At 55.7% G+C, this 27,072-nt stretch overlaps 1 protein-coding gene across 5 annotated transcripts in view; it reads left to right on the top strand.

Annotated features, from left to right (window-relative positions):
* Window positions 1-27,072, top strand: part of ZMIZ1 (zinc finger MIZ-type containing 1) — a 228,790-nt gene that overhangs the window by 31,479 nt on the left and 170,239 nt on the right. For all 5 annotated transcript variants that reach the window (XM_074374304.1, XM_074374299.1, XM_074374300.1 and 2 more), the window contains exon 2: window positions 14,484-14,604. The gene's annotated coding sequence lies outside the window, so the exon portion shown is untranslated. The remainder of the gene's footprint in view (window positions 1-14,483; window positions 14,605-27,072) is intronic.

Below are 27,072 nucleotides of genomic sequence, written 5' to 3' on the forward strand. Positions count from 1 at the left end.
GGCTCTCCCCCCACCCCACCCCCGAAGGCTCTCTGCCAGCCTCAAGCCAGGCTGTGTAGGCGGGCACTCCCTCGGGGCCTGGCCTGGGGTTTGTCCCAGTGCATCACAGATGAGGGCCTTCCGGACCCCTGGATTGGCTGGGGGTGGGCAGCTCCTGCAGCTTTGATGCAGAGGGGGTTAAAAGGCTCTGCCCAAAAGCCTGGGCTGACAGACCAGAAGGCACCCTGCTGGGGGACATTGGAGCACCGTTTGCCTTTGGCTGCACCTGAGCCCTGGGTGTCACTACCACGCCTCGTGCCCGGCTGGGTGGACTCTGTATTGTGAAGTAGCAATGGCCCCTCGTGTGTCTGGGTCAGATTTCAAGGACAGAAGGAGTAGCACCACGTTTGGGATTTTTAACAACAAACCTGATTCCCTTTAATTTTATCATCAGCCAACTGTATGACCCTAAACATGTCCCCTTCCTTTTGTGGGCTTGGGAATCCCCACCTGAGACACCAAGATGGAACAGAAGGTCCTCTCGGTTCTATAGCAACGATGCCTTTAGCTTTGATTATGAAGGTTTGGTGGTGGGGGTCATGGCATGAGCAAAGGCCTGGTGACTGGAGCAGGGACATGTCTTGCAGGGCTCCGGAGAGTAGATGAATGTGGCACAGAGGCCACCTGAAGGCTGGTCACAGGAAAAGAAGCGAGACCAGACCAGTTTACTACACAAGAAATTGTGCCTTCCGGGAAAATCTCCAGGCTTTTTAAAGCCTCAGTTTTTCTGCCTGCCAAATGGGAGTGATAAAGGTCACTGAAGAGAGGTCAGCTTAGCCCCTGGGGGAATGTCTTCGATTTGGGGCAGCTGTCCTCTCCTTGTCCCTTTCCAGTTTTGCAGCCGGAATCCAAATTTCAGGGGAGGGCTCCTTTGCTGTCGGGGCTTCCTGTGAGAGCCACAATCCCGGGCCTGGGAGTCCTGCCAAAACTAACTGTGGGGGCAGTGAACCTCACCGTGGCCTTGGGGACTGGCCCACTGGCCATGGCTTTCTCAGCGTCAGCCTTAGGTCTTGCTGGTAGAGGCGCATTGGGGTTTTACCAGAGGCGGTAATGAGCCCCGAAATCACGCCAGTTTTGTGTTTCATTTCTCAAAGGCAAGATGGGTTCTGATTTCCTATCAGCGTTGATGTGGTTGCTATTGTTGTGTTGTGTTGTGTTGTGTGTATGAGTCTGTGTGTGTGTTGTAACTGCTCTGGGTTTTAGAGCTATGGTGCAAAGTGAGGAAAATAGCAGATGCTGTATCCATTTGCCACCAAACTGTCTTGAAATGCTATAAATATTTTCTAAAAAGACTGGCTTCCTAGCCCGATGTGTTAGTTATCTCCTCCCTGAGAAGCTGATTCCCGAAAATTAAGACAAATAACCTCTTAAATCACAGTTGTTAACCTCAGGTGTAGAAACTGTTACCACGCCAGCCGCGGGTCAGAGCAGCTCTGCTCCGCCTAAGTGACTCCGAGTGGCATTGAGGTGGTGGCAGCAACAGAGGGAAGAACCCTGTGCTCCGTCAGGAGGCCTGAGTCAGAAGCCTGGCTTGGCCACTCACTGCTGTGTGACCTTGGGCTGGTGGGCTCACCTCTCTGAGCCTCTTGTTTCCTCACCTGTGTCATAGAGACATGTTACCTGCCACCTCTCAGAGCTGCCGCTTGTGCTCCTCAGAGGTACACAAAGGTGACTGTCAGGGTTCAGCCACCGCATTCATCATGGCTGAGAAAACCCCTCAGCCCCTAGTCTTTTCCGGCCCTCTGGCTGTATTGAGGATGGCCTCCAGTGCCTGGGACCCTTTTCAACAGAGAGAGCCGGTAGGGCTTGGAGGCTCCAGCAGGCAGGCAGCAAGGTAATCCAGAGTTTCCTCTCCCTGCGTTTGTTGTGATGTTTAACTTCTATTTGCAGTGAGTGAGGCTAATTTCATATTTAAGGTAATTCTGTGGAGTTTTTTTTTTTAATAAATGTATTTTAGCAAAAACTGTGACATGATTTCAAAAAAAAATATTAAACAAATGGCAGGTTAGATGGCAGGAGGAAGTGACCCAAACCAGGACGATGGTTAGGAAACACAGGGGCTCTGCAAACTGGGTTGCCCTTTTCTTTCTTGTTCACCTCTGTGAACTTCTGATCTCCATCACCTTTGCATCTCCTCGTAGAGGAGCAGACAGGAAGGGGCCCTGGGAGGACACCTTGGCAAGTTGTCTTCTGATGGCATGATGCTCAGAGGTGACCACGAACTCCATCATGCAGAGGGGCTGCAGGCCTCCCTCTCCCAGGGTCCAGGCCTTACCTCCCCCACGTATCGCCAACCCCTAGTCAGCTGTAGTAGCTGCTCTCCTAACAGGGATGTCAAATACTGTAGGTTTTGTTCTATGCTCCCTCTGGGAGGGACAGCCTGGAGTGCTGTTTAGAAGTCATTCTGAGGTCACGTTTGAGCTCTGAAGGGTGTGTTGGTAAGGCCACCATGAGCGTGGGGATGAAGCTGGGTGGGGGACCCACCTGCCTCTCTGTCACTTGGGAGCTCCCCAGGTTGTGGCTGGATCCCGTCCACCGCGCCAGGCTTGGTGGTCCGCCAGGAATGGGGCCAGTGCTCCTGTTGGACTAAGCAGGTGCTCCTTGGATGGCCCTTTTCTATTTTGCAGGGAGCTTGCGCCAGCCAAGCCACAGGCCCTAGAGGGTCAGCCATCGGCCCATGTGCATGAGGCCCACATACTTCCCATGGTCCCGCCCTGCCATGGCTCACCCAGGGCTACACACGAGGTAGGTGCCCAGGAAGTGGGCTGATTGACCCAGATCCCTCATCCGTTGTTTTTGAGGTTCCCACCAGAGTAGGCACGCTGGCTTCTGGCTTGGAAATCCTAGCTGCCATATATACAGACATCATGATCACGCCCTGTCATGGTCCTTAGAGTGCTCACTCAATTGCCTTCATATCTGGCCAGCAGACAAGGCATCCTCATTTACCTCCATTTTGCAGGTGAAGAAATTGAGGCCCAGAGTTGGCAATTAACTTGCCTGAGGTCCCACAGCCAATTAATGCAGACCTAGCCTGAACCCATGCCACTCATCTTCTGGCCACAAAGAGAGCTCAGAGGACTTTTATGTTTCCTGCTGCTTAAACTTCATCCATCCATCCATTCATTCCTTTTTTGTAGCCTAGTGAGTAAGAACTCTGGAGCCGAACAGCCTGCTTTGCATTTCAACCATGGGACCTTCAGTGAGTTTCTCTATCTCTCTGTGCCTCAATTGCCTCATCTATAAAATGGGCGTGATTGCCACCTGGGGCTGTTGTGATGATTAATGGGTTAGCAGTGCCTGGCTCAGCTGAGGTTCTCCAGGGCCAGCTGGCCATGCTCACTCCTCCTTTGGGCAGGGCGGGGGCTCCCCCTCCGTGCTGAGCACTGAGGAATCATAGAGGTGGGCCAACAAGAGCTGCTCGCAGTCTGGTGAATGTGAGGCGAGGGGTGGATGTGTACCCAGAGAGAGCATTTTGGGTGGACAGGCAAGATCAAGGGTGTCCTGGGCCCCATGGAGCAGTGGGAGGAGGATCGTGTGCATCAGCCTTAACGCAAGAGGAGGTGTTGAGAAAGGGCTTGTTACTCAGAGGCTACGTGAGGGGCAGGGCTTGCAGGGGACAGCAAGAGCCTGCTCGGCGGAGGGACCTGAGTATATAAGGCACAGTCGTAGAGCACTGGCGTGGGGGGCTGGCCTGGCCCTGGCAGATGACAGTGTCCAGGATGTCTCTGGACAGAGGATAGCCCCCATCCCTACCCCCTTGTCACCCTCTGCAGCTGAGGCCCCCGGGCCCAACTGTGGGGTGTAAGGTAAGGGTTGAGGAGGACTGGAAAGGCCAAGTGGTTTGTCCCAGTAGTAGGAAGAGAGAATCCTGCCCCAGAGCCTTGGCACAATGTAATTGTCTATTGTTCATCAGCTGCCAAGGCAGCTCCCCACCGTCGGTCTGCCTGCCTGCCTGCCTACCTGTCTCCTCTCTGCATCTGTCAGTGCAGTGCAGTATAAACAACCCCTCCCCATCACACAGCCACCACAGCTCCTCTTGCAGACCTGGGGGTGACCCCCAGCCCACCTGGAGACCCGTTTATTCTGCTGCCGGGGCGTGGGGCCATTTTAATCATCCTTGCTCCACCACGAGATACAGATGGTTGTGTTATGAATAGTCATAATTAATCAGCATCCACAGAGGATCTTTTCCCTGGGCGTCCAATCCTCAGGACGAGCAGCCCCAGGAGGTCCCGCTCCAGTCCTCGTTTTACAGACAGAGGGGAAGGCGTGAAGCTGGGAGGAGGGAGGCAATTCATGGGAAGTACAGCTGAGGAGTGGCCCCAGGGCCCAGTTCCCAGGTCTGGTGACAGCACCCCTGAGTTCCTCCCCAGCGTTGGACTCTCCACCACCCCACCCCCAGCCTCAGCACTCCGAGGTCCTAGTGTGCTGGCCACTGGGAGAAGCCTTCAGTGCTGGGGGTGGGAGGGTGGCCCGCAGCCTAGGGGGTAAACTTAGAAGTTTTGGGCCAGGAACAGACGAAGAACGGTAGAATGGGAGGAAAGGCCAGGCGGAGGCAGGGCCTAGTAGGCTAGCAGAAGAGAGGGTCTGACTCGGGGCTGAGGGTGCGGAAGTAGCTTTGGGTGGAGCGGGTGCCAAATACCAGGTACTCCCCCACCCCCCCACCCAGATGGTGGGCCTGAGCCTGGAGCCGGCTGCTTCTCCATTCTGAGTGCCATGTCCTAAGGATCGTGATTTAACGCTTGCGGCAAGCTGCTTCCTGATTTATGGGCCTGTTCCGGACAGGCCTGACTCCGCGAGCACAACAGCAGTGAGGGGCGAGGGCGTTGCTCTGCAGATGGCCGCCAGCCCACCTGCTCCCGCGCCCGCTCTCCTGGGCCCCAGCCCTGCCGGGGCCCTGCACATGTGTGTGCATCAGAACTGTCCACATCCCTGCTCGGCCGCCCCAGATGCCCCGAGTGCAGGTGTGTGCTCTTCTGGGTATGAGCATGTGGGCAAATGAGCAAGTGTGCCCAAGTGCACACACGTGTGCCTGCAGACACTAGTGAGGGGGTGTGCGTGCACACGCATGTCTGTGTTGGGATGTGAGGCGGTACATACCTGGGGCATGTGGCCACCACCTCATCCTGTTTTCCTCGGCTGGATGCCATCCACACTCACATACCTACACATGGTGACCTGTGTGGCTGGCTCCTGGCCTGATCATTAGACTCAGCAGTAAGACTCCGCTATGGTAGAGTGCAGAGTGCCCCAGCCTTGGAGTCCTGTGGGAAAGTGGGAGGTGGGCTCATCCTCAGAGCAGTCCATCCCCCGTCCCCGTAGTGGGAGACTGGGAGGGAGGGACGCAGCCCCTGTCCCCAGGCCTCCGTGCTGTGCTCCTGAGTCACCTCTCCCCACCGTGCACACAAGCCCGCACTTACTCTGTGCCAGGCCCTGGGGACAGCCCTGTGTCGTGGGAGAAGCCCAGTTGAGAGGCAGGCAGATCAGAGCACAATGCCAGGCTCTGTCGCCAGCGAGTGGGGCACGGTCCCTCTGCTTCTCCCATCCTCAGCGTTTTCCCATCGGCAAAGTGGGAAATAACACACTTTAACAACAGCCACCTTGTGGTGGTGTGAAGATTAAAGAAGTGTAAAAGCTGTGAGATAAGTCAAGGCCCTGCCCCATCAAGCCTCAGTTTCCCCATCTGTAAAATGGTAGTAACAACCCCCACTGGTTATCTCATGGGGCAGTTTTGGGGATCAGATGAGGAAAGGGCTCAGTGAAGATGGTGGGGTGGTGTTCACAGCACGTCTTCCAGCTCTAAGCACCGGAAAAGAGGGGCTCTGGGCATGTGGGGGTGAGTCCCATGTGGGGGTCCGGGTCAGATGCTCCATCTGAACCACCAACAGCCACACTCTAGCCTTGGGACTCAGGCACATTACCTCATCTTCATGTGCATCTCTAGGAACCATGGATTCCTCATCTTTCAAGCAATGTGTTAACAGGAGGTACCCTGTGGTGTGGTGGAAAGATTTGCGAGAAATGTGTGTTGAGCTTAGCACAGAGCTGGACACAAAATAAACACTCGAGTCGGCAGTATTTGTTCTTATTTTTGCCAGTCTTATTGCCATCAGGTGGACACTAAGTTCAGAAACACAGGTGAATGATGTATTGGCATCTATTACAGTAAGATCTATGTTTCCAGACTGCATGTCCATCAGCCCCCACCCAGGAAGAGTCCAGGCCCCCCTTCAGGGCAGTTTGAAGGGGCTGTGGTGAAATTGCACCCCAGCCTGTAGGATGGCGGCCGGGGATGGAGGTGGTCGGTGCTGACCTCTGCTGGTTCCTGGGAGTCAGGGTGCCGGGCCCCCCACAGCCACCTGGCTCCCCCGTTGGAGACTGCGAGTCACTATACGCCTGCCTGGACGGCACCCTTGCTGGCCTGGGGTCCTGAAAGGAGGCCCAGAGGAAGACTTAATGTCTTACCTGAGCTAGGCGAGGACTGCCGACCCCACTGCCAGTGCTTTCCCCTGCTGGCTGCAGACTGAGCCCATGGGCAGCCCCGTCACATGTGGGCTCCCTGGTCTGTGCCCCGCCTCATGCCAGCTGATGGGGTCCAGGAGAGGTGCAAAGTTCCCAGCCCGCTGAAGGAACGAGCCCCGGCACCCAGGCCAGCACTGGCGGACACAGCAAGGGCTACAGGGGCTCAGAGGTGGTGGGCCATGGTGGGCCCAGATGAGCAGGGCAGAGAGGAAGCAGACCGGGCTGGAGTCAGACCTTGAAGGACACGGGGACAGTTCACTGAAGGGACAGCATTCCAGAAGGACAGAAGTGTGTGGCAAAGGTTTGGAGTCGTTCCTGGGGAAAGGCGTGCCCTCTTCCATAAGACATCTGGTCCAGATGGCCTTGGCTCTCAGTGACCAGTGGCCGTGGGGTGAAGCAGATGGCCAGCAGGGGGGCGGGGCCACCCTCAGGCCTGAGCCAAAGCAAGGCCAAGTGGCCCACACAGGCCAGAGCCCGAGACCTTGGCATCAGCCACTCGGAGCCCTCGACTCGAGAGTTAATGATTCATTTGTGGCCAATTTCTGCTGGCCTTTGCCTGGAAATTCCCAAGCCTGCTCCTTCCCTCAGCTCCAGGAGCTCCAAGAGTACAGTCTCATTTACACTTGGCTGAGAACATCTCACCCACTATCCAGGGAATGGTTTTTTAAATTACAGCAGTAGCGATGTAGGTTAGCCCTTAGAAGGAACTGATTCTGGCCTACAGGCTAGGGTCTGGAATGGTTGTTTGACTGTAGTAAAGTTAGAAGCACCTCTCTGACCCCATGGGCCAAATGCTGATAGAAGAAACCCTGTTTTGTTCATGGGGCCCCCCACTTAGTTCAGAGCAGATGCAACCAGAATCCAGTCTGGTGTAATGTGAAAAGTGTTGCAACAGTTACAGAGGGGGAAATAGAGCTTGACCCAGAGCAGGACTTGGCTGAGTAAAGGGAAAGCAATCATATATGCAAAGGCCCTGGGGCATGAAAGTGCAGGGGAGGTTGAGTCGTTGTGCAATGGCTAGAATGCAGAGGGTGTAAGAGATGTCTAGAAGTTCGGACGTAACTCATAGTTGAAGGGCTTAGGGGACTTGGGAGTTTGGCAGTGGGAGGTGCTGGCAGTGGGGCTGCTACCTGAGCAGGGACAGGTATGTTTTGATTTGGATTTGGGGGTCCTTTGCCCATTCGTGTCTTGATTCTGCTGGTCAGCAAACCTTCCTTGACAGCCTCTTCTGTGCCAGCTCAGGCCCAAGCCCAGCACAGTTCCCTGCACTTGTGTGGAGCTGGACTAGAGGGAAGGGGACACGTGCAGCAATCCAGGTAGGAGCTACAGGGACCTAGCAGAGTTGCATACCGCTGGCAGGTATACCGGTCTGTGCAGAGGCTGGGGGATGACTGATGACTTTTTCAGGCTCGCCCAGCCCTGTTGTTCCAGGTCTTCGGGTGAGTGTGTTGGGGGGGTTGAGGCAGCTTTGAGGAACTTCATGTTCCTGGCAGACTGTGGATGGACAGCCTACAGGTTACCCCTGTCCTGTAAGGTCACGTGGTCTTACCAAGTCCAGATGTGTATCTGTCGCTCTGGACATGAGCAGACTGAGGCCAAAGAGGCCAAGGTCGACAGTGCTCAGGGCCCCATTCTCCCATTCCTGGCTGGTTGCACACATACTACCCCCAACCTCCCCTACCCCCTTGCAGATTTAAGACTATTTCCCCAAACCATGCAAAACATAAAGCAGCCTGATCTTCCAGGTTGAAAAGTCCCAGGCTTGGGGCTTCCTTTATGTCTTTTCAACTTTGCACATTTAATTTCTTCAGATTATTTCTTGACAGTCCCAGGCGTTGGTGGTAAACAACCGCTCTCCCCAGAATGTTTCCCTGTGACAGCAGCTTTCTCTGGAGAGGGTGCTATCAACACTTGGCAGGGCCTCCTCCCAGCTCCCAGCTCCAGGCTCCTAACTCAGGCTCCTGAGAAGCTCGGGCTTCTGAAAGGCGTTCAAGAACGTGATGCTCTTCCCTGTGTGTTCGGCGGGCAGGGCCGGGCTGGGCATGGGCCTGGCCTCTTTGTTCCCTGCAGCAGCCAGCAGCCCAGCCTGGCCTCAGAGCCTCAAATGGCCCCTGCTTGTGGATGGTCCCCAAGCAAAGAGGTGGGGTGGTATCGGGTGTCCGCTGGCTCCCACAGCCCTGGTGCCCTGGTCCTTGGCATGGCTCAGCGACAGGAGGGAGCCCGTCTCCCGAGGACAGCACTGTCAGGCCTGTCTGTGGCCGGAAGACCAGCGGCGTCCTGGCCCTGCAGCCTCCGTGGTCTGCGTCACACACTGGCTTAGGTGTCCTGAGTCAGAGCCAGGAAATGGATCTGCCATGCGGGGGTGGCGTTGCCGCTGCCCCTGGCAGCTGGGGTGAACCCCAGCCTCCTGCCTGTCCACACTGAGGGGGCCCTGGCCTCATACTTCCCTCCCCTGGCCTGGCCTAGATTTGACCAGGGGCTGGAGGAGAGGCTAAGGTGACAGCCAGCTCTCTGCTCCTCAAACTGTGCTCAAGCCCCTAACCCCACCCGGCCAGTAACTGCAGGGCTATTGACAGGATGGAGCGCTGAGATCGGGTACAGCGAGCCCGCCGGGCCTCTACCGGGGCTGTACCGCTTTCCTGGAATGCCCTTCCCGGACTTATGCTCTGGGCAAGAATTTACCCCAGAATCATTTCTTTAGTGAAGCTTTCCCGGGCAGCCCCTCCTCCAGCCAAAGCCGCCCCCTTTCCCTGACCCACCCTGTTGGGCTCCATTGCGGCTCCTATCACAATGCAGTGTAGTCACATTTTCCAGCAAAGACTCCTACATTTGCCTGTGTGAGTGCTCTGAGGCTTATTTATCTGGGCGCTTTGCACGCCTGATGTATACTAGACGCTCAATAAAAGCAGGCTGGATTTCACGAAGGAGGTTCCTGAAGGTGGTGTCGGAGTGTTCCTTTGTTAATGATGTGGTGGGGGGGTTTGCCAGCAAAGAGGCTGACCTCCCCCCACCAGACCCCCTCCGCAGCCTCTGCCCCGGGAATTGCGGGGGGCTGCAGCGACCCCTACGCAATTTCCATGCAGCCTTCGCCTTCCTTGCCAGCAGGAGTCAGCTCCCTGGGCTGCCCGTGTGATCACTCTCCAGAAAACACCCCAGTGGAAACTGCATGAATGATTGATAAGAGCTGAGAGCTGTTTAATTTTTCCCCCTGTTTAATGGCTATCAATAATTTAATACGCTCTCTGTATGTTTTTAAGAAATAGCACCCATTTTGCCGTCTCCGGTTTAGCCGGCTAAATGATTTAAGTGTTGGAAATGTGCTCTGAGGATGGAGGTTGAGAGTCAGAGGAATCTGGAGGCTGGGGGTGGGGGGAAGTGGGTTCAGAGCCAGCCAGCAGCATCTTGGCCTGGGTGGGTGGGTGTGTGTGTGTGTCTGTGTGTGTGTGAAGGTGGGAGGGAGGGGGCGGGTAAAAGCCAGTGCCTTTCTGCTAAGAGCAAGATAATTGCTTTTCCGGGTCTCACTGAGCAGCAGCTGAACAGCTGTCAATTCATCCCCTCCCCAGTGCTGAGCTTTTCTGGATGACTCTGGGGGCCCCACGGGGGCTAGGAGAGAGCTGCTGCTGGTACCACCATGGGCTGAGAACCACCCTCCCCCTGACATCTTTGCCTCCTCCTAAAGCTTTTAAATCATTTTTATTTTAACGATGCAGTGAGTCTGCTGCCAGCCACGTCTTCCAGATAGGGTAAGGGTGGTGTGTAGAGGGAGGGGCTTAGAATCACTAACCTCAGGGCCCAAAGGGACCCAACAGGTTATCTGCCAGTGCTCCCCCAAACTTTCTAGATGCAAAGAATCACCTGGGAGGACTTGTTAAAAATTTGCATTTCTGGGCTGCATTCCAGACCCACAGACTTCCATTCTCAGGGGAGAGGCCTGGGAAGCTGTGAGTTTAACAACAGCCCAGGTGATTGTTATCATCAGAGGAGTTTGGGACATAGAGAGTTCAGCTCCAGCTCTGATGCTTCCAGCGCCCACAGCACCACACGGCCACTCTCTCTGCTTGCACGCCTCTGGGGACGGGGCCCTCACCACTTTGTGGGACAGCACAGCCACCTGTGGAAGACAGGCCAGAGTTCCTTCCCATGTTAGGCTGGACCTCAGGGGACCCTCATGTGGAGGTTCCTCTGCTGCAGGAGAGACTGCCTTTCCTGGGACGAAGTGTTCTGCACTCTCCTGTCCTGGCCACCCTCTGGCTTATCTGTGCCTCTCTGCTGGGCAAGGAGCCTTCCTTTCTTAGCAAAGGAATCTGGGTACCAGAGAAAATGCCCAGACATGGGGTGGGGATGGACTTCCCGCTCCAGGCCTGTGCCCCCTTTCCCAGGGGCAGGTGGGTGACAAGGTGGACTACCCTGGGCACATCAGGCTGCTCTGGCAAGCACCGTCATTGGCACAGTGAAGATTCTGAGAGAGACAGAAAGATTCCTGGGCCTTAAAACTGCCTTGGCCTGTCAGGGGCCAGTCCTCCCACAGGACTGAAAAATGTGACTCATCGGAGAGTTGACTAAGCCAGATCTCTGGGATGAGTGTGGAGGAGCTGAGGCCAGAGGGGTCTCCCCCAGGGCCGCACACCCATTGAGGACAGAACTGGAGCTGCAAACATGAGGCATCTAGAACTGAGGCCCTGGTGCGGGGTTCAGCTGAGACCCCACTCAGCCATTGAGAGCAGGCGCGGGGCAAGGGCAGGCTTCCGCCTTCTTGCTTGGCCCTGGTGGAGACGAGTCAGTCCATGGAAGGATTTTAGCAGAGCTGATGCCCCGTCTGTTGGACATTACAACTCTCCCTTGCTTTGTCAGTTTGCCGTGTTTCAGCAGAGATGCAGTGCTGACTGCCAGTCGGGCTTTATTTTACTAGGTAGTAAAGAGGGAAGGAGTGGTGCCCTTTCACGGGTGTTACCATCTGCTACAAGATGGGGGACACCCTAAGTCCTCCCCCTCTTTATAGACCCTCTTTGTATCCCCAAATTCAGCCATGCCCTCGGTCTACGTGGGAGAAGCCTGGGTCCCAGGAGGTGCTGGCATACGACCCGTCTTGTGATCACTAGTTCCCGCCATCCTCCTTCACCCCGGAAGTCTGCTCTGATCATCCCAGCACCACTGTGCAGGGCCCGACCCTAGGGGGATAGGAAGACGGGTGCTACCTAACCATGACAGGGCCCCTCTTGGAGAGATCCCAAGAGCTGGGGAAACCAAAGGGAAAGAATTAACTCTGTGCTCAGAAAGATCCAGCTTCAGAGAGAGAGAGTTGTGTGAATCTGGACACCTAGGCAAGGCAGGGGCAGTCTGTGAAGGCTTCCAGGAGGAGGTGCTGCCTGCCCTCCGGCTTGGAAGTACAGGAGGAAGGGGAGGGGCCTCCCAGGTGCAGAGGTGTGAGGTGGGACTATGACTGTGCAGAGGAGAGTGAGGTGAGGCCAGCTGGGCAGGGGCTGGGCTAGAGAGGCAGGCAGGCCAGGGTGGGGCTGGATCTAGTCCGCCTGGGCAGAGAGCCACAGAAGGTTTGTTTGTTTTCAGCTTCTATTGAAGTAGTACATCCATGCAGAAAAAGTGTGCATATCCTAAGTGTAGCCAAAATGAATACACTCAGGTAACCACCATACAGATCAAGAAACAACATTCCAGATTCCCTAGAACCACCCCCCCATCTACCTCCTTCCAGTCACTGCGCCCCCTCAAGGACAATGACTGCAGTATCCTTGCATTATCAGCAGCACACTATCAGTTACCTATTGCTGCCCCCAAACCACCCCAAAACTTAGTGGCTTAAAACAAACAAGCACCATTGATTACGCCTCATAATTTTATGGTTTGCCTGGGCAGTCCCTCTACTGGTTTCCCTGGGGCTCATGTGACTCTAGTTGCCTGAAGGGCTGGCTGGACTGGATGGTCGAAGATGGCCTCAGTCACATCTGCCATTTGGTGCTGGCTGTTGGCTGGGCGGCCTCAGTTCTCCTCCAGCCTCCAGTAAGGTAGACCAGCTGCCTTCCATGGCCAGGCCATGTTCCAAGAGGGCCAAGGCCAGAAAGAGAAGGATCTCTTGAGACCTAGTCTCTGTAAGTCACAAAATGCCACATTCACCAAGTCCAGTGGTGAAAACAAGTCTCATGGCCGGCGCAAATTCAGGGGCGGAGGGCAGAACACACCTTTCGATAGGAGGAGCTGCAAAGAATCTGTGGCCATATGTGCTTATTCTACCACAAGCATGGAGTAGTTTTGCCTGTTCTTGACCTTTATATAAATGGACCCCTTAAGTATGTTCTCCACTGTGTCTGGCTTTTTTGGTCAACATTATGTTCATAAGATTTATCTGTATTGTTGGATATAGTTGCAGATTGTTCATTCTCATTGCTGTGCGGTATTCCTTTGTGTGGATACGCTGATTTATTCATTCTACAATTGATGGCCATTTGGGAAGTTTTCATTTTGGGGCTGTTATGAATAGCACTGCTGTGAACATTCTAGCACATGTATTTGGGGAACCACAGGCACACATTTCCATGGAGGTGGAAATGCTGAGTCACTGATAGACCACAAGGCAGGGGACGCTTCCAAACTGTTCCCTAAGGTGGTGACCAAGGGCGTGCCCTACCAGCAGTGTTTGGGAGGCCCGGAGGGCTTTGTGGAGGGGAGTGAGGTGGTAAATAGGGGTGTTAGAAAGACCCAGCCCCCAAGCTGAAGATGGGCTGGAGGGGTATCATTGACCCTGGGATTCTCCATAATGTCCCCAAGAGGCTGAGGAAGGAGGGCCATCAGACTAGATGGCCCTATGCTGAGTATGCTCTCCTACTGCACTTTTTCTCACCCCAGGGCCACCCCACTGCCCTCTTTCCTTTACCCAAAAGCTGCCTTCCACAGCTAGCCTGATCCCCCAACAGTCAGGGAGGCTGGGGGTCTGCGTGAGCCGACATGAGGACACAGGATCTGGGTGGGGGGACTGCCATGGCATTGTCTGGGTCGGGGGGTGACAGCTCCAGGCAGTGGGAAAGACCAGGGTACTTGGTTCTACTTCTGGCCTTGCCTCTCTCTCGCTGTGGGACCGTGGGAAGAAACGCTTCCCCTGTCAGGGCCTCAGTTTCCTCATTTGTGAACTGACAGAAAAGAGAGTCAACTTCACTAAATCTCTTTCCTCTCCCCAACCTGACCCCTGGATGCCAGAATCTAACAGGGGGAAGGGCCTGCAGTGGCCCAGGGAGAGCTCAGCAGGCTTCCTGATTTCAGGGTTCATGTCAGTTGGCCCATTTTGTTCAGCTTAGTCACAGAATATCTTCACTGCCCCACTCATTCATTCATTCATCCATTCATCCATCTCTCAGGGACTCCCTGTGGCCTTGTGAGCCTCAGAGGATAAACTAGATCTCATTCTCGATGTCCGGGAGCTCCGCTCAGGGAGGAGCCAGCCTATAGAGAGCTGGGTCAGCTCGTCCCAAAACCACTGCAGGGTGAACAGGAAAAGGAGCGACAGGTCAGAGAGGGCTCCATGGAGGTATCTGAACAGAGAGGGGCTTTGAAAGTCAGAGAAGTGGGGAAAAGGGCTCCGGGCAGAGCACCTGGCATGTCTGAAGGGTGGGGGTTCTGGGGGTCTGAGCTGACTGCAACCCGGTGGTTGGTGTGCCGGCATGGCTGCCGCTGTAGTCCGGGTTGCAGAGGAGCTGACCTTGGTGCTGGGGCTGGTTCTGGGCCTTGCACATTGAAGTTCAGGAGCTGGGCCTTTATGGGGATGGGGTAGGGAGCAGCACCCAGTTTCCTTGGTCCTCCAAGAGATGACCAGAGGGGCCTGGGCAAGCGGGACCTGGAGGTGGGTGAAGGGGGTTGGGGTCATCCCCAGGCTCAGGCTTGGAGCTCACCATGCCCTCTCCTCTCTCCTGTAGGACCTGCAACAGCTGTGCTTGGCCAAGTTGGACTGCTAGGGCTGCTGCCTCCTTCCACTGCAACCTTTTCCTGACACTCTTAGCGGCCTCCAGTGCTGGTGGTCGGCGGAGGCCTCGGCAGGTAAGCAAGATGGGCTGGGCCTTGGCACCCGGTGTCCACTGGTGTGGGGCCCAGCCCCAGCCACTGGTACTCTTCTGGGGCCTGGAGACCCGGGAGCTGGGCTGTCATCCCTGAGGAATTAGCAGAAGGGGCTTATTTCTCAGTTTTCACCTCTTTTGGCCTCCTCCTCTCAGAGGGAGCCAGAGAGTGGAGGGTTAGGAGAGGGGTGTGCCCCGGCCCGGCACTTGGACATTTGGTTTTATTCTGTTGCCAGCTCCCGGTGTAGCCTTGGGCATCCCTGTCCGTTCATAGTTGAGAGCCTCAGCTCTCTCATCTAGTACGTGAAAATAATAATATCCTCTGACATTCTGAGTATGTAACTCCATGCCAGGCACAGTGCTGAGTTCTGTGTAGTTAGTAACTCTCTTCATCTTCACCACAGCCCTGTGAGGCAGGTGCTGTTATCATCCCCATTGTACAGACGAGAAAACTGAGGCTTGTGGTCGGGGAGCAACTTGCCCAAGGCCACACGCCTGGCTGAGCCCCCATGGGCCCCTCAGTTCCAGGTCTGTGTGGCTCCAGTGTGCCAGCCTCTAACCCCAGTCCCCTCTGCCCCTGGCCTTGACCGCCTCTTCTGGCCTCTTCTTAGGGGTTAGCATCGAGGTGATCATGGGTGTCCCCAGAACTGCTAGGTCCTGTCCCAATTCAAGGCAAAGGGATGAGGCTTTTACAAGGTGACAGTGCCTGCTGGTTGCCTGGGGTCATGACTCATTTGTGGGTGTGTTGTGACATGATCTCTGTGATCCCCAAGGTGGCACCCAGGGCCCCTTCTAGAGGAGGGGTATGCTGGTTGGATAAGGCTCTCTCTCCCTCTGCCTCCCGGTTCAGTTTCCCAAGCTTGTATTAACCACTTACTGTATGCCAGGCCTGACAGCAGCCCCTGTGATGCAGAGGAGAGGGCCCTGTCCTGTTCTGTGCTCTGGCTGGAGATCACAGCAGATGTGGCAAGCACTGTGACAGTGGAGTGGACGGGGTTCATAGGTTAAAGGGGGCATTCTGGGGAGGTGACCCAAAAGTGAGTAGCATTTGGGGAGACAGAAGCCGGGGATGGGGGATGAAGTTGGAAAGGGGATGGGAAGATTATAAAGGGCCACGAGTGTGGGGCTGTTCCCACGTACACACAGGGAGGCACTCACCTGTGCGCACACGTGCGCGCGCACAAACACACACACACAGGAAGGGGTGTGTTCCAAGGAGAAGGGGCCGTTCAGGGGTCATTGGCTTCTCACCTGCTGAAACTTCCAGTAGTTCCTGGGGTGGCTGGGCAGCTTTGGGTCAAGGCTGAGCTGTGACCTCTGTATGTATGGGGGGAGAGGGACTGTCAGGGTTTGAGGGCCACTGTGTGACCATGGACATGCTCTTGTCCTCTCTGGGCCTCAGCTTCCTCATCTGGAAACAGGAAACACAGTCACCATCTGGCCCCAGCATCCTGGACAAGGAGCTCGTGAAGATCAGAGACACTGATGTACAGTGCTGAGAACAATTTGTGCTCTGCAGGGCTTCAACAAATCAGAAGTGTTATTCACATGAGAAGAAAGTGGGTTATGGGTGTGGGCATCGCTGTGGGATGTCTGTGGGGCCTTATTCCTGCTCCTCATCTCCTGGAGACTCCATCCCAGGTCCCTGGAGCCTGGGTGCTCTCTGAGACCTGGGCGTGATAAGCTGGTAAGGTCTGTGCCATCCCTGCCCCCAGCTGCACTTCCCCTGTTGGCTCCTGGGGAGTTGGGGTCCTGTAGTGTCCGGCTTCATTATACCAACCATACAAGAGTCCCAGCTGGGGACCTGGCTTGTTACATACATGAGCTTAAGAGCCCAGAGAGGGAGGCCTCACTGAACAATTTCTAGATGAAGAACCTGAGGCCCCATGAGTGTAGGTGAGGTTCTCAAGGATACCTGCTCAAAAGTGGTGGAGCTGGGCTCCAGACTGTCAGCTGCCAGAATTTGTGTTCTTTTCTCCAGTAAGCTCCCTTCAGGTTTAGGTCATTTCATGCCCACTTTACAGATGAGGAAACTGAGGCTCAGAGTGAGTGGGCCACAGAGCCAGGAAGTGGCATTTGCACCCCAGATTCAAGACTTCTCTTCCCTCCCTCTTCCTGGCAGGGCCCATCCAGGTTAGTTGAACTTCCCAAGGGGGCTCCTGGTTCCTGGTTTTACCCTAGCCCTGTATTCCCAGGCCAGAGAGTGTCCATTTCCTTGCAAGTAAAAAGGTGGGTTGTTCTCTCGGGTCCACTGTCTGGGCATGATCTCGTAAATTCCTCTCCGTGACCCCTTTGTAACGTGTCCTTAGCGTGGTCCTTTGGAAACCTGGCCGGCAGGAAGCTCTGGGGTGCTCTAGCCTGGGGGTGGCAGGCACTCCTTGCATACCCATCAGCAGGCTTGTTAGTGCAATGAGGGTGTGGGACCCTGGCATAGGGACCATGGGTCTGCCTGTCTATGGAGAGGAAATCTGGGAGGGATCCCCAGGAGCTGAGTTGGGCATTGGAAGGTAAGGGGAAATTTGCGAGGGAAATTTGCAAAAATTGTAGAGGGAAAAAGGAAGACCAAGTAGAGGGCCTGGCTCTTGCAAAGTACCAGAGAAGTGAACGTTCATTCATTGGCTCTCCCTGAACACTGTCCATCAGAATGTCCTAGAATCAGGACCAGCTACAAATTTATGGGGCCCAGTGCAAAACAAAAATGTGGGGCCCATTGTTCACAAATTATGAAGGATTTCAAGATGGTGGCCCTAGAGCATTCAACCCAGAGTGGGTCCTTCTGAGCGTGGGGCCCTGTGCAACTGCCCACCCACGTAGCCAGTCCTGCCTAGAATAAGGGAAGACCTGAGTTCACTTGCAGATTCCACCAGTTACTTACTGGCCTCGGGACCCTGGCCAAGTCCCCCACCACCCTGTGAGTCTCATCTGCCCAAGGGAGAGAATATTGCCCTCCTCCCAGCAGCAGAAGCCTCAGCAGTGCCAGCAACCAGCTTGTCCCAAACATCTGGGAACAGTGGCTTCAGCGAGGGTGGGATTACAGCCCCTCCTGTCAGGCAGTGGTGTTCAAGGGTTCTCTGATCTGCCCCTGTCTACCTTCTCCGCCCTGCCCCTGCATACTTTGGAAGCCTGTTCTGTGTGTGTGTGTGTGTTTCCAAATCCTCCAGGTTACAGAGGGTGGAAGGTTCTTTTCTGTGTCTTATTTGCAGAGTCTTCTGCCTGATGGCCCCTTGCCTGCCTGTCTTTACTTGGCAAACTCACTCCTACAGGTCAGATGCCATGGAGACTTCTCTAACCGCAGCCCCTCCTCCTGACCTTTGCCCCATGACCCCTCCAGTATCTACAATGACCTCTTGTACTGTAGAGTTCTCTACAGTATGCAAGCTCTTTCACACCCCATCAGACCATTGAGAAAGCCCTTGAAAGTTCCCATTCCCATTGCCAGATGGGAAAATAGAAGCTCAAAGGTACAACCCCCGAGCCTAGCTCCTGGGCTGAGGTCAAGCCCACATCAGGAAGGGGTGCAGACAGTGGTGACAGAGGGTGGCACGTGGGCTCTGCTCTGGGCAGCTTCACCCTTCAGCATTTTGGAAGACTGGCTTTCCCCCTGGTAAAGAGCTCCAGCCCCTGGTGGGTAAGAGGCCCCAGTGGCCAGCTGGAGTACGACCCCCCACCCCACCCTTCCCTGTGGGGGCCATGGCCCAATTCTCTCAGCCTGGCGGACTGGAGGCAGGCGTATGTGGTACCAAGGCAGGTCCCACAGCAGGCAGAGGTGAGAAGGCCCCAGATGGTCTGGGCTGTGACAGCGAGCAAAGGCTGGACACAGATAGAGGGTTTCTCATCGGGGGCATGACAGCTGCCCGCTCTGGCTGGCACTTTCTACAAGGCACTTTTGGTGCGTGACTGCAGAGGGCAGTGACGTGATGAGGGTGTGGACTCTGGGCCTCAGCTTTGGGGTTTTCCAGCTCTGCCACTCCCCTCTTTGTGATTTCAGATGAGTGGCCTAACCTCTCTGTGCCCCATTTCCTCATCCGTAAAATAGCGATAGTAATAGAACCGATCCCACTGAGTTGTGAGGAATTCGACGAAGTCCCTCTGGGCTGGGACGTGTACACATTGATGGTGGGTGAACAGATGGGGTGAGTGATGGGGCTGACCCCCAGGGCTGGGGGCAGATAGGGAGGGACATGCTTGGATTGTCATTTCAGAGGGGATGTAGGGGATGGGCTGGGTTTGGGTTTCATATGAGGTGACCCCAAACAGCTGTCGATGAGAGCTCTGTGGGCAGGGACCTGGGGTGACAGCCACACTCCTTAGCCGTCCCCTCCAGCCCCATGTTTGTGGCTTCGTGCTGACAGCATGAACACCACCAACTATCTGTCAGCAGATTTCCAGGGCTACACAGTACGTGGTGGGTTTGCGGCTGGCTTCAAAGTCCTTGAATGCCAAGCCCAGCTCACAATGGTGCTGGCCGTGGCCACACAGAGCTAGGATTCCAGGGTCCCCATGTGGCGTGCCTGTCAGTCTTCAGTGCCAGCTGAGAATGCACACCCTCCTCTCCCTGCCTGGAATTCGTTGCCTGCAGCCCAGGCCCCTCCACCCCCAGCCTCTGGGCCAGCCCTGACCCTGCAACCCCTACCCCAACCTGGAGCTAGAAATAGTCTACAGCCCACTGACTGTTGCTGCCCGAGGTGGAATGCTCCCTGGGTCAGCAGGGTGGGCCGCTGTTCTCATAGGCCCTCTGAGCAGGACTTTTGTTCAAGTCTCAGTCCTTCTGCAGACCTGCCGTGTGACCTTGGACAAGTCCCTTTTCCTCCGATGCAATTGTGCATTGGTTTATAAAGCCAGAGGACTGGAACACATCAGGGTTCACAACCTGCAATGTTCTGAAGGGCCTCAGCAGCCCAGGGAAGCTGGGGTTATCCCACTGTGTGGATGAGGCAACTCAAAGCACAGAGAGGTTAAGAAATATACCCAGGGTTACAGAGCTATTGGCGAAGCTGAGATTCAGCCACTTTTACCTGACACTATGTTATGTGTTTTCCCCACACATCAAACTGTCTCTGGTAGGTACTTTCATGTTTCTTGGGTGAACCATTCACTCCATCAGCCAGAGTGGGCTGAACACTTACTGAGCACCAGCACTGTGCTAGGCACTGGCATCCAAAAGTGAATCTTTGTTCGAGTGCTGGGTGAGCACAGCCCTGGGCTTGAGTGGAGCTCATGGAGTCTACAGTGCAATGTGTGCTAGGTGGGTGCCCTCAGCGGGTAAAGGCAGTAGGGGCTGGGAGGGGCAGCTCTTCCCTGATGCTGGAGGGTGCAGTCAGAGGAGGCTGCCTGGAGGAGGGAGCTAAAGCCTTACACAGAAGAGTGAAGGAGTAAGATCTTCCTGAGGTCTCTGCAAACTTGGTGGAGTAGGTCAGTGGTCCAGCTGAAGAGGAACCTTCATCCAGCCACAGCTGGAAGCAGGTGCTAAGGCAGCTCCTGAGGGTCACAGAGTTTGACTTTGATCGTGCGGAGAATAGAGGGTTAAAAGGAGCTGTGGAGAGTAGCACCTCATCTGTGAAGGCCAGGAGGTGGGGGTCTGGCCCCAGCCTGCAAGCTGGGGTTCACAGCTCACCCGGAGCCTGTGGCAGCAGGGAGGGTCAAGGCTGGCAGCTTGTATACTCCAGCTGGCCAGACCTGCAGCTCACCTGGCCCTCTTCAGCAACCCAGACACCTGTGGGGCTTCTTTACCCCCAGGGGCTGGGGCTCTTTACCAGGAGGAAAAGCCAGTCTTCTACAATGCTGAAATGTGCAGCTGCCCTAGAGCAGAGCTCACTTACCACCCTCTGTCACCACTGTCTGCACCCCTTCCTGATTGGGGTGGCAGGGAGTTGGCATAGTGGGGGCTGGCAGGGAGACATGGACAAACATATTCAGTGACATGGTGGGGCCAGAGAGGCCCAGAGCCCAGCCCAGGATCACACAGCATCATCATGGCAGGTGCAGGAGGCTGACAGGCCAGACAGGAAAGCATCCTTTGGAGGGGGGTTAGGAGGGGGGTCTGGTTCCCTCTGGTTCTCCCAGCGTTTTGTGGGAGCCTTGCTGACTGTGTGTGATCACCCATGTAGGTGTGTGGGGTGGCACACGCATCCCCGGGACGCATGACCACAGCCACCAATAGGGCTGTCCAGGGGCAAGCTGAGATTTGGCAGACTCCGTGGAGAAGGGTTCCTTGGGTGTGGCTCACCTCGGTGCTTCTCCCTCCCACTGATGTTTGCTCACCTGCCCCTCGCTCAGCCCTGGCGTTTGTCTCCCTCTGGTCCAGGAGCCACACACTTAGGGTGAGGACAGCCATGCCCAGGCCCTGTGTCCTGGTCCAAAGCCTCCGTGACCTTGCAGGGAGGGAGCAGACACTGGGTGGGGCTGCAGGGGTGGCTTCTCTATTTGAATCATAGCATCCCGGCTGCCTGGGGGAGGAATGGTCTTTAGAAATCATTTGGCCCAACCCCTCATAATACAGGTGGGGAAACTGAGGCTCTGAGAGAGGAAGGTACACCCCAGAGGAGCCCAGCACGGAACTCCAGGCTTTCAGCTGAGCTCACTGCGACCGTAAACTGCTTCAGATGCCTAGCAGGTGTAGACCCTGGTAGGGCTCAAGACCTATAGCAGTGGTCGTGAACCAGCTGTGGGGCGCAATGTTTGCAGAAAAGACCCTCAGGGTCTGGGGGCACAGAGCGTAGGGTTGAGGGAGGTTCTGGGGATCTGTGGAGAATTGTGCAGGGTGCCCTCAGACCTGGCTCTGTTAAGCCTCATTTGTCCTCCGCCTCCTGTAATCACCGCCTCCTGCCGAGGCCTGCTACCATTAGGGCCTCTCCTCCCATCTGTTTACCCAGAGAGCCCAGTGAGGCCTGGAGTTTGCAGACCCGGAGGCCAGGGCAGGGAGAATGCTCTGGAGTCAGGCCCCTGTTAGAAAGCTGACAAGATGTGAGGGGGTGAAGAAGGAAAGTGGACTCTGGGAAGCAGGGGCTGCCCGTGTGCCTCGTCAGCCCCCTTTGCCGAGCCACTACAGGGTGCCCAGAAGCCTGCAGTCTGGAAGGCTGCTGGATCTGTGGGACCTAGGATGAGTTCTAGGGACTCCAAGGGACTCAGGAGACAGGGAGGGCTTCCTGGAGGAGGTGGAGCTCCAGCTGATTCCTGAAGAATGAACAGGACTGTGAACCAAAAGGATCCCAAGCAAAGGGAACAGCTGGGCCCAGGCCCCAAGGCAGGTACGCAGGTACCCTGAGGATAGATCAGTGGGTCTGGGTGAGCTGAGACTGGGCAGTGAGGAAATGAGGTTGGAGATGCCCCCTAGAGGCCAGAAGGCAGAAGGAAGAAATTTGTATTTTGTTTCTGACTTGCTAACTAAACGTTCCTGAGTAGATTACTGTCCCATTTCTGTGCCTCAGTTTCCCTCAGATCTCCCCAGAGCCTTGGGCACCTGGGAGCCACAGCAGGGCAGTGCCTCAGGGGAAAATCTGCCTTTGGGGAGTTGTGAGCATGTGCCAGAATCCTAGGCTCCCCTGGGAGCTGGTGGACAGCTGGCTAAGGACACTGCTGCTGGACCCAGGGCTTTTCTCTGACTGGGGACAGTTGACCTCAGACTCCTGGGGTTTGCCAGGAGTCTCCCTCAACCTGGGAGGATGGGGGGTTAATTCCCCTGGGGCAGACCCACCTGTGGGTCCTACTCCCAGAGTGGACTCCAGGGCTGAGAATTTGGAAGGTGGGCTGAGAGATGGGCTTCCCTTCTTCCTGTGACCGATGGCCGCCTTCCTTCTTCTGAGGAAGCTGGGTGGGGACAAGGGTGGGAGTAGGTGGCCTTCCTTAAGGCTTTGGACCAGCTCAGAACCTGACCAGGAGGAGGTGGCCCTTTGAGCCAGGCCTGCTGGGCCAGGCCTGCAATCTGCTGCAGGGGCTGTGGGTGCCTGGTGCCCCCTTGCGTGCAGCCCCTTCCCGAAGCTCTGGGCTCAGCGGGGGTTGTGCTCACTGCACCCCTACTGACCCACAGCACCCCTCTGTCACCTCTCCTGTTACAGAAGCAGTAGCCACAGGCCCTTCGGCTCCTGGTACCCAGGATTTCGAAAATCCCCCCCGCAGTTTGCACAGCAGCTGGCTCAGGCCCCATCAGCATGGGGCTGGCCCGGATTCCTGCTTGGGAAGCCCAGAATTCTTTTCCGGAATAATACAACAGCCCTTCCACGGCAGGAAGGGCAAGCTGCCCTTACGGCAAAGCTTCTTCATGACTTCTGGCTCCTGTCACTTTCAAAATAATCAGGTGGGCTTAGTGGGGGCGCATTTTCCGTGGAGAGGAAGTAGAGTCGGAAAAGAGAAGGCATGAGACTTGGCCAGGGTCACGTGGCCAAGGCAGGACTCACCCAGGATTCCAGGCCCTAGTCAAGCTCCTTTTGGGATGGAGCTAGTGTTTCCTGTTCAGGGCCACAGGCATATGGCCAGGGCTCAGGAAGAGGAGGTGGAGGAGGAGAGTCCCTGGGGGGTGAGGAGCCCGAGGGAGAGGCCCCAAGTCACTGTTTCTCCTCCTCTGCTCCAGCTACTTTAATTGGCGCGTCTGCCAGTGGTGGTGACATTTACCTGGTGGGGAAGAGGGCCTCTTCCCTCTTGAATCAAGATGCTAAAAATAACTAGGCTCAGCTTCCCAGGGCCCCTGCCCAGCCAGCTCTTGCCTGCCTGCCTGCCCCAGCGACCTTTTTTCTGGGTGCTAGAAGCTAATTGCTTTTTGAGCCTGTAGTCCCTTGTGCTAAGGACTTCCTAGGGGTCAAAACATGGATGGCATTGAATGCTCAGCTCCTAAAACTAAAGAGGGGTCTCTGCAAGGCCTACCTACCCCCAGGTATTGGGATGATGGGCCCCTGCCCAAACCTGGGCACCCACCCAATTTTCTCCCTGGGACCAGTACCCTGCCAGGCTGGCCACTCTGCCTCTGGATGCTTGAGCCCCTTCCTTGAGCTACTGGAGTTTCTCCTGGCTACCTGGACTCGAGGTGGGGGTGGGCGGAGGGTGGTACCCCTCCTGCTCAGTTATCTAGTGCTCACCTTGAGGCCTGTACCATGCCCAACACGGACGTACAAGTCGTGGCCTCCTGCCTTCACGCTGCGTGTTCGTTCTGCAGCCAAGCAGAGCCCAGACTTTGGGGCTGGACATATTTAAATCCAGCTGTGCAACCTTAGCACATTCCCAAGCCTCTGTAGTCTCATCTCTGAAATGGGCATCATAACTGACTTTGTAGTGTGGTTGCAAGAATGAAATGAGGTAACACGGAGAAAGCGCCAGATCGAGAGAGCTGGCCCCCAGTCCAGCAGGGGCCTGAGCATTTCTGAGGGCTTTCCTCTCTCTTGCTGTGTGAAGCGACCCTGGAAACATCATACATTTGGTTGATGTGTTTGCACTGTGTTTGGTCTTAAAGACCCAGGCTGAGGACTGGGGACCTAGTCTCCTGCAAAACAGAGGTCCCTTGCCCATTTCCGTGCACATCCGGAGTGACCTGCCACACCTGCCCCACCTGTGTGTTTGTCCAGTTCTTGCCCTGGGTCAGTGTAATCAGAATTGTGTTGACATTGGCCTGTGTATACCTGGCTGTGGGGTCATCCCAATGGAAATGGAAGTGATTCTCTGGGCTCCTTACTTACCCGCTGTGAGAACCTGGGCTGGTGGCTTAGCCCCTACACACCTCAGTGTCCTTATCAGAAAATGGGGATATTAGTGGCCCCTCCTCCACGAACACTGAGAGATTAAAGTAGCAGTGTAGGTACAGTGCTCAGAACAGGGTCTGGCACGGGGTGAGTCCTTGGAGCATGTTAGCTGGTCATCGTAGTAGTAAGACCAGCCATCGCTCACAGCGGCCGTGTGCCATTTGTTGAGTGATTAGTATCAGATGCTGTGTCAGAGCACGTTACAGTAATACACAAGGTATTCCTGTAAGCTCTACGTTCCAGATGAAGAAAACTGAGGCGCAGAGAGGTGACATATAGTCTTAAAGTGGTAGAGCTGAAAACCAGAATTCACATTCAGCCCAGCCAGGTGATCAGCCGTTTGAGTTTGCCTGGGACCGTCCCAGTTTTAGCACTGAAAGTTTTGCGTCCCCAGAACCTCTCAGCTCCAGGCCCACGGAGACAGTTAAGGTACCAGCCCCATCTAACCCCCGACCCGACTCCTACACCCTGGCCCCACTGGACCTCCTCCTTGGCTTCTGGCACAGCCCTCTCCTGCCCCTGCTCCTTTCCCACACCTCCCAGATCCCTCTTCTGCCAGATTATCCGTGTCCATCCCCCCGGCCTGACTCCAGTCTCCCTATCCAGCTTCTGTTCCTCTTCGCCCTCCCCTCTGCCGGCTGGAGGGTTAGGGTACACACCTGGTGGCTCTCTGTGCCCAGGGCTGTGCATACAGTTGGCTAGTAGGTCCTGGGCTGCACCTCACAGGGCTCAGACCCCCATTTTCACTGAGGGTTTTGGCACCTCTGTTTCCAGCCTTCCAGAGGCACTTTGGAAACCTCTTACTTAAAAGAGGGAAGATGGAGTGAGCCCCTGCCCCCAGCCCTGGCCCCAAGCTGCCGGGAGAGATTGCACTGGCCCTTCCGGTGCATTGATGGAAAGCACTGCTGACAAAGGAGAAAGGTCAGCAGTGGGACAGAGCGGAGTTGGTGGCGGCCTGCCGGCCAGCAGCACCCTCCCCCAGATCAGGGCTTCCTGGGGGGAGGGGCCCAGTGCTCCTTGGGGTCCCGGTCAATTCATATTGACTCATGCAGCCGCTGGTTCAGCGAAGCTGGGCAGTCAAGCCCCCAGAGGGCTGGGGGAGACGCCTGAGTCATCCTTGGCACCTCCCTCTCCCTTACGCCCATGGTCAATTCAACCCCCTGAACCATCCCAGAATCTGTGTCTCCTCAGCACCCCTACCCTCCACTGGCAAACAAGTCTAACTGTCTTCCTGCCTCCGAATTACTGAGCCCTTTCCAGCCCACCAATGCCTTCCTTGGCTTCTCACTGTCACCAGGAATAAAGTCCAAATTCCAAGGTTGACATTAATGTCCTTCTTGAGCTCAATGAGGCTGCCCAGAGCTGCCGGTCCTTCCCCAAGGACTTGAGTTTCTGTCCTCACCCTCAGATGAGGGCTGAGGGATAGGGAACCGCTTCCTCCAGACATGCCTTTCCAGGACCCACCCCACTGCTGTCCATCCCCAGATCTCCCACTCTCTGGGGGAGAATGAGAGAGGTCACGGGTGAAGTATCGGGGCACCCTGGGTACCAGGCCAGCTCTGTACCCAGGGCTCCAGCCTCACCAAGGCCGCAGGCCTGAGCATGCAGCACAGCCTTTGACTAGGACCCTAGCCCAGCGCACGGCCCACCCCACACCACTCCTCAGGCTCCCCTTGAACTGCCTGGTGTGTCTCATGGCCCAGTTCCCAGAGGGCAGGAGCCTCTGTCTCCCCAGCTCGCACGGAGGACAAGCCCCGATGAGGGCAGGATGCTCAGTGGTTAGAGCACGGGCTCTGGGGTCTGACCCCAGTTCCCTCACTTACTGTGTGACCTCAGGTGGTCACTTTATTCTCTGAGCCTCTGTGGCGTCATTTGTGAAATGTGCGTAATAATAGATCCTTCTTCACAGGATGGTAAGATTCATTAAAATGGTACATGTTTGCAAGATCCTGGAACATTTTAAGGGTCAATAAAGCCAGCTTTCATCATCACCAACATCACCATCGTCATCTGGGCCGGCAGGCCCTCTCCTCCAAGTGGGCTCCCCCTGGTTATTTGAGTGCACCTTCCAGTTCTGTCCCTCGCTGTTGCTTTTTGTCCTTTTCTCCCAGCACTCCTCTCCCACATTCCTAAAACCCCGGGAAGCCCAGCCCTCCCTGACCTCGTGTTGTCACCTGAGCACCTGCCTTATTCACCTTGTCCTTCGGAGCTGGGGCCCGGATTTATCCTGTTTCCCCTCCCACGGCCCCTCATAGGTGCCTTGAGCACAGTAGGTGCCTGATAAAAGTTGGTTGGGTTGAACATTCACAGACTCAAAGTCACCTCCAAGAACAACACAGCAATGACCAGCCAGGCCCCTGGGCGCATCCTCAGACTGATGAAGGGCATGTCTGGGACCAGGTCTGAGCTGCCTCAGGTTGGGTCACAGCTTGTGCCCACCATGGCCTCCTCAATGCAGGGTTTAGGGGAGGTGGAGGCAGCGTAGGTTTGGGCCGCTGTGTTAGAAGATTTTTCAAGGCTGATTCCTCTCTGGTCCTCTGCGCTATCCCTGTGTTTCATTTGCCCAGGTCCTTTCCCCACCCCCATGGTTCTCTGTTAAATTGTGTTATTATATTTAAACAAATCAATTCCATTGCAGAGTTTTTCCTGTCCTAATGATGAGTTTGCAGCACAAATGCCATTGATTTCTCACAGCCCTGAAAACCAGTTGATGAATAGCACCAGGC

The sequence above is a fragment of the Camelus bactrianus genome, chromosome 11 (genome assembly GCF_048773025.1).
Source record: "Camelus bactrianus isolate YW-2024 breed Bactrian camel chromosome 11, ASM4877302v1, whole genome shotgun sequence".
NCBI classification, from domain to species: domain Eukaryota; kingdom Metazoa; phylum Chordata; class Mammalia; order Artiodactyla; family Camelidae; genus Camelus; species Camelus bactrianus.